This window comes from Squalius cephalus, assembly GCF_949319135.1.
Source record: "Squalius cephalus genome assembly, chromosome: 2".
Lineage (NCBI taxonomy): Eukaryota > Metazoa > Chordata > Actinopteri > Cypriniformes > Leuciscidae > Squalius > Squalius cephalus.
This window is the reverse complement of record NC_137123.1, coordinates 26,179,287-26,185,805: the sequence shown is the minus strand read 5'-3', so window position 1 is coordinate 26,185,805 and position 6,519 is coordinate 26,179,287.

Genomic DNA, 6,519 nt, shown 5'->3' with positions numbered 1-6,519 from the left:
CACTCAGAAGGGGCGTCATGCCAGCTAGGCTGGTCTCAGAGCAGCATTTTGAATCTCAAGTAAGTCCTAAAGGCACACAGACATCAATATAATATGACACAAAAGGCCTTTCTTGTGTGTGTGTGTGTAATTCAGAATGCATTTAGGCCTACTTGAAATAGCCTGATGTTATTCATGAAATTACATTTATATATAATTTTCTTAACATGCTGTCTTTCCAAAGTGATCACAAAGTGCTTGCATCACGCAAATGGCAATTACCAAAGAAAGGCAGCTAAAAGCTGCAGTATTTTAGGGCCCTGATCAATTATGCAAATTTGTGATAAAAACCATTAGTGTATAAATGTCAGATGTTCCTGCTTCTTTGAAGCAACAGATGCTCTTTAGAGCTGGGTAACAAGGATCATCAGGTATGGCACATTTGACCTTGAAAAAAAAAAAAAAAATTGTTAAACTAGAAAAATGCTAAATAGAAGCTTTACTAGTGGTCACTGAGTTTCAGGCCTCACTTTATTTCAATATTTTTTGATTTATGTAGGTGAGTGTAATAGGAGATAACTCTAATGCGTTCCTGTGTTCCAATGTGGCTTTTTATTGAAAAATGAACTGTTTTGACAGCTTTTGGGAGTTTGTTCCACCAGTGGAGAGATCAACAGATGGAGAAATGTCTGGACCTAGACAATCAGTAACCTTTTATATGGAGAGATGAGGGAGTTAGGTGAACAGAACGGCCTGACAGTAATGGCTGGGCTGGGGTGAAGTTTAGATGAAGGATTGAAGGTAGTGGGCGTCAGGCCATTGGCAGTAGTGTAAAAGTCAAAAATGGCGTCGTATTGGCAGGCAGCAGAGGCGTAACATGAGAGAATTCCAGAGGTTAAAGACAAGTCAAGCTGAAGCATTTTGAATGGACTCCAGAGGACAAATAGCAGATGCTGGTAAACGGAGTGAGGGTGTAAAATGCCTACAGTCCGGGTATGAGGAGCTGAGAAAACTATTGGTTAAGGAAGTCTTATTGTCCTTTGTGGAGCGTGAAGCAGCAGGGCCAGTTGAACACACGGATGCCAAGCATTTTACACCCTTAGAATATATTGTGCTAAACAACACTGCTAAATGCACTTTGTATATGGGTAGCTCTTTACAATATCGTTCCATTCGTCCATAGTAAATGCATTAGCTCATGAAGTAACAATAAACAAACATTTTACACCATTTATTAATCTAAGTAAATGTCAATTTACACTCATGCAACAGTTTCTCTGCAGGTTACATGATACTCCAGCATGTGGTGACAAGAGATTTTCTTTATTAGTTAGTTATCAGATACAACTGATTAGTTCAAATAAAACACACACATTCATTTAGGTGATACATAAATGGCTGGCTGCTTTCAAAGTTGCATACTCTCTGATTAGGTACCTCTTTTGAATAAGTAATTGCTTTGCAACTGTTAAAAAGAATGTTCTATATAGTATGAATTGTGTAGAATGAAATCCAGACTACTTTTGCCATGTTATCATTGTCATGTGACTTATAGTATTAGTTGCATTGCTTCAATGCCATTCATAACTACTCTTCCATGTCGTCAAGGGATAGTAAATTGTTCATTAAATGCACACTACTGAATCTCTTTGGAAGTTATAGGTCATCCGGGTACTTTTCACTTATACTGTTTTATGAGTATTTGAATTTGGACAATCTGCATTTTCACACAGTGTTTTGATAGGGAAGTAGGCATATTCAGACACAGAAAATATCTTTATGATTGAGTCATTGAATCATTTGCACAACTTATTTGTTCAAACACACAGGACATTCGGGAACGCCAGTATATTTCTCTGAGACACAGCAGCAAGTTCTACTGTTGTTTGGAACTATTTAATTGGCAGTGCAAATAGACAAAGCAAATGAAAGTAACTATCTTTGTGATATTGTTTTTATTCAACAGCTCACTAAATAACAAGGTATTTGAGTTACCAGATTTCATGAGAAAATGTAATAATTTTAAGAGGTGGCAATTTTGTATGATTTTGTATGATGTGATTTGCATGAAAACATTTTAGGGGGAAAAAGCATGAAGGTCCAGCTGAAATCTAACCTTTAGTGGGGTGTAAGCAGATTGCATGAAAATGCATGAATGAGATATGAATTCATTTGAATTAGCCACCAATTTGCCAAAACATAAAATAGTTTAAAAAATACCATGAGAGTGTGTTGCAATTACGTTACGGGGCAGGCACCCCTGGGGAAACTTGGGTTTCATTAGATTTTGCTCAAGGACACAGTGCCACAACCAAAGGAAAACCAATGCCAGTCAGAAGTTGCCACTCAGCACCTTTGTTCTTATTTATAACCAGTATAGCCACTTTTAACTCGTTGCCGCGGGTAATTTTTTCACATTCATTTTGTTGTTGTTGTTGTTGTGGGAATTAATTCCCACACCTGATAAAAATGATTCTGTGCTGAAGTAAATGCTACAGAAGCAAATTTTTTTTTACATGAAAAAGTTAGTTCAGGCAGTAATTCAAAAAAAGTAACTTCTATATTAGCACTCAATTCATGCTTGTAGAAATTAAAGCGTAAATATCAACATTATAAAATTGAATAAAACTTATATCATTGCTTTTGTTGTTAGGTTTAGTAACTTGCCATTTTGTGACATCTGGAGTTAATTTTCAACTCAAAATGACATTCATACTCAAAAACGATCCATGTTACCATCATTGTGTATTGTGTACCAAGTATTGAGGTCTGTTGGTGTGGGAACAGCGTTATCTTTCATCTAGATATGGTGTCTACACAATGTCTATTGTATTATTTACTTAAATATCTAAGTTAAGCATACACTTCAAAAGTGTGGTTTATTTCAGTGTTATATTGTTGAGTAAAAAGTATAGCAAAGTAAACTTCAACTACGTAGAAATTACTTTTACTGGCCAAGTTAAAGTTACTTATTTTCTTCATTAACTTAGTTAAGTAGAGTTTCCTTTAACCCATGATTTACTCACCCTCAAGTTGTCGAGATGCATATGTCAATCTTTTTTCAGACGAACACATTTTCAGTTATTTTAGAAAATGTCTTAGATCTTTCAGTGGTTATAATGTCAAGTTATGGGGTCCACCTCCTTCAAGTCCCAAAATAGACGCGTCGACGCGCGTTCACGGGAGATGGATGCTGGTGTATGACGTAGGACGTAGCGTAGGACGCGTTGTGACGTAGAACGAAGTATAGCTAAATCAAACGCTACGTCATACGCCGGCATCCATCTGCCGTGAACGCGCATCGACCGTTGCCGGAAGCAAGATATTTTCATTTAGAAAGTTTTAAATATGTATATTTTTACGACAAAACCGCACGGATTACCCTCAGAAGGCCATCGTTTATCCCCCTGGAGCCGGATGGATTACTTTTGTGAAGGATGCATGCACATTTTTGGGACTTGAAGGAGGTGGACCCCATAACTTCACATTATAACCACTGAAAGATCTAAGACATTTTCTAAAATAACTGAAAATGTGTTCGTCTGAAAAATGATTGACATATGCATCTCGAACGGCTTGAGGGTGAGTAAATCATGGGTTAAATATCATTTTTGGCTTAACTATCCCTTTAATTTCATATGTGAAATTTACTTCTGCGTGCAAAAACTTGCTAAAGAAAAATTAAGTAAATTTGACTTAATTTGCATATGTATGATTATCCATCGCTCCAACCCCGCCCCAAAACACTCTACCAGACGTGGAATTATTCAGTGGAGAATTCAGCCTCACATGGAGAAAATCGCATTGGGCTATTTTTGACTGGCCATTGGGCTACTTTTGTTGCACAGACCTGTTTATAACGGTTTCAGGAAAGAAGTTTAAATTTCTCAATGCTCACTGATAGCCTTCTGATGAGGGCAACAAACATTAAGAAATTCAAATCACTGACCAGGGACCAAAAATTCATTCATATTTATTGAAGACAGTTGCTGTGTCAAAATACAGAAATCACCAATGCATTATCTTGTGGTTTAGCAAATGAAAACACTGCATGTCCTTAAAATACCTGCAGCATTTTGTATTGATCTGTCTTTCCCTTTCAGTCTCTCCTTCTTCCTCGCAATTATCCCTGAAATACGTCTTGGCAGAAAGCAGTGCCTTCACATCCTCGGGTCAATGAGACTTGTCTAGGGCTCAACATTAACCATTCAAATTCCCTGTGTAAACTTTAGAGATGCAAGATAACGCAACCTTGTCCATTGAGACAGTAGCATAAGACTGGAGGAGACATCAAGCAATAAACACATATTAGTACAATTAAAGTATGACACCTGATTTTTGGGTGTTACTACATTTATTACAAGTGCTGCCACATTAGTCCTATAGAAATCCACTCTGTTAGTCCAGCTCATTCTTCCCAACAGCTCCGAGTCCTCACAGGTGACATTTATATGGTAATGTTCTGTATAATAGCAGCAGTGACAGCAAAAACTAACCGGAAAATCCACTTCATGCTCCATTTTAGAAGTTGTTTATTTAAAAATGTTGCAGTATTATCTCAAACCGAATGTAAAACAGCACAAGCTTGAGCATCATCTGTTTTCTGGGCAACACTTTACAGTAAGGTTCCATTTGTTAACAATTAATTCACTACCCCCTGGTTTCACAGACAGGGCTTAAGACTAGTCCTAGACTAAAATGTAAGTCTGAGCTGTTTCCACTGAAATAAACTTGCACTGACTGATCTTAAAAATATATCAGTGCCTTTTTAGTTTTAAGATGCACATCGGTAATGTTTTTTTCTAAGCATGTTTATAAAAATTACTTAAATGTCCTAATTGATCTATGGTCTAATCCTGGCTTAGTCTAAGCCCTGTCTGTGAAACCGGGCCTATATTAACATGAGCTAACAATTCAAAATAATTTTAAAGCATTTCTTAATCTTAGTTAATGTTAATTTCCACTATTAAAATCAAAAGTTGCGCCTGCCACATTATTTAATGGGCCTGAGCTAACAAGAACTAACAATGAACAGTTGTATTGTTAACAACTAATGCTAACAAAGATTAATAAATACTGCAACAAATTGCTCATTGTTAATGCATTTACTACACTGTAAAAAGTGAACAGTTGGATCAACTTAAAACAATTACTTCAATTGGTAACACCTAAAGAAATTAAGTTCTCAACTTAAATTATCAGATTTTTCACGATAAAAGTGATAATTTAAGTTGAGAAAACTTAATTTCTTTAGGTTGAAAAAGTTGATCCAACTATTCACTTTTTACAGTGTATGTTAACTAATGCCTTATTGTAAAGTGGTACCCATAGGGTTCCATTTGTTAACATACGTTAACTAAACTAAATTAGTTAGACAAACTAATAGTAAAAAATACTTCTAAAGCATTTCAACATCTTCTAATATATTATTATTTTTCAAATCAATTTCTACCTGTTAATATTATTTAATGGACCTGAAATGAACTAACAATGAAAAGTTGTATTTTTTTATTAACTATAACTTTAACAAACATTACTAAAAACTGTAACAAAAGTATTGCTCATTGTCAGTTCATGTTAGATAATGCATTAACTAATTTTAACTAATGGGACCTTACTGTAAAATGTAAGTTGCCTGCTGTTTTGGGAAAGCTATGAGGGGCTTATTGTTAGCAATAGATTATCAATTGTTACCATGCTCTTTATTGTCATATCAGACAAAAGTGGCATTGTTCTTGATGTGGTTATTCTTCTTTCTTGAAGTTTTCACTGAAGGTTTAGTTGCTTTTTTTGTGGATGGATCAATACGCTTTTTCACAGGCAGCATTTCACCTTGACCTGAGGTCTGGTAAACTCCTGTTCTCATTCTTCCTTTGTGGGTTTTCAGATCGTCAAGCACTCTCTCCATGCCTCCATTCTGACCACCAAGGTCATCGCATCTGATCCCATCCACATCAAGAGCACCTCTCACGTGGAGAGGAGACCGCTTGCCTCCGCCTCTGACCCGGGGTGGTGGAGGTGGAGGTGGAGGTGGAGGAGCAGGAGGTGGGGCGGAGGGCGCCCTCCTGTGGGAATATTTGGAAACACTGGTCCTTTCTCTCTGACGTCTTTCGTTTTTCACTAAGGAATGATAGTCAAACGGGGAGAGGAGCAAATATTAAGATAGTTAATTGATTGTTTTTGTATAATGGTAATAAATAACAAACAACAAACTGAAGAGCATGAAAATATATAAGAAAAAGCATACTCATCCTGACAGGCTATTGTATAGGACTTGACTTAAAGTCACCTTGAAATCAAAATTGACCATTCTTATTATTTATGTAATATTTCCGTATTTATTATAAATGATTTATTCATGCACATCATTAATTATTTTAATTCATGTGCCCTTGTAATCTTTAAACTAAGTAACTTCCCCTCCCTCTTACAACGACTGTCTGTATCTTCTAATAGAATATAGGCCTATCATCAAGGAAGAGAAGATAGAAGTCTTCTTAGAAGTCCTGATGATGAGGACAGGGCAAACTGTCACTCACG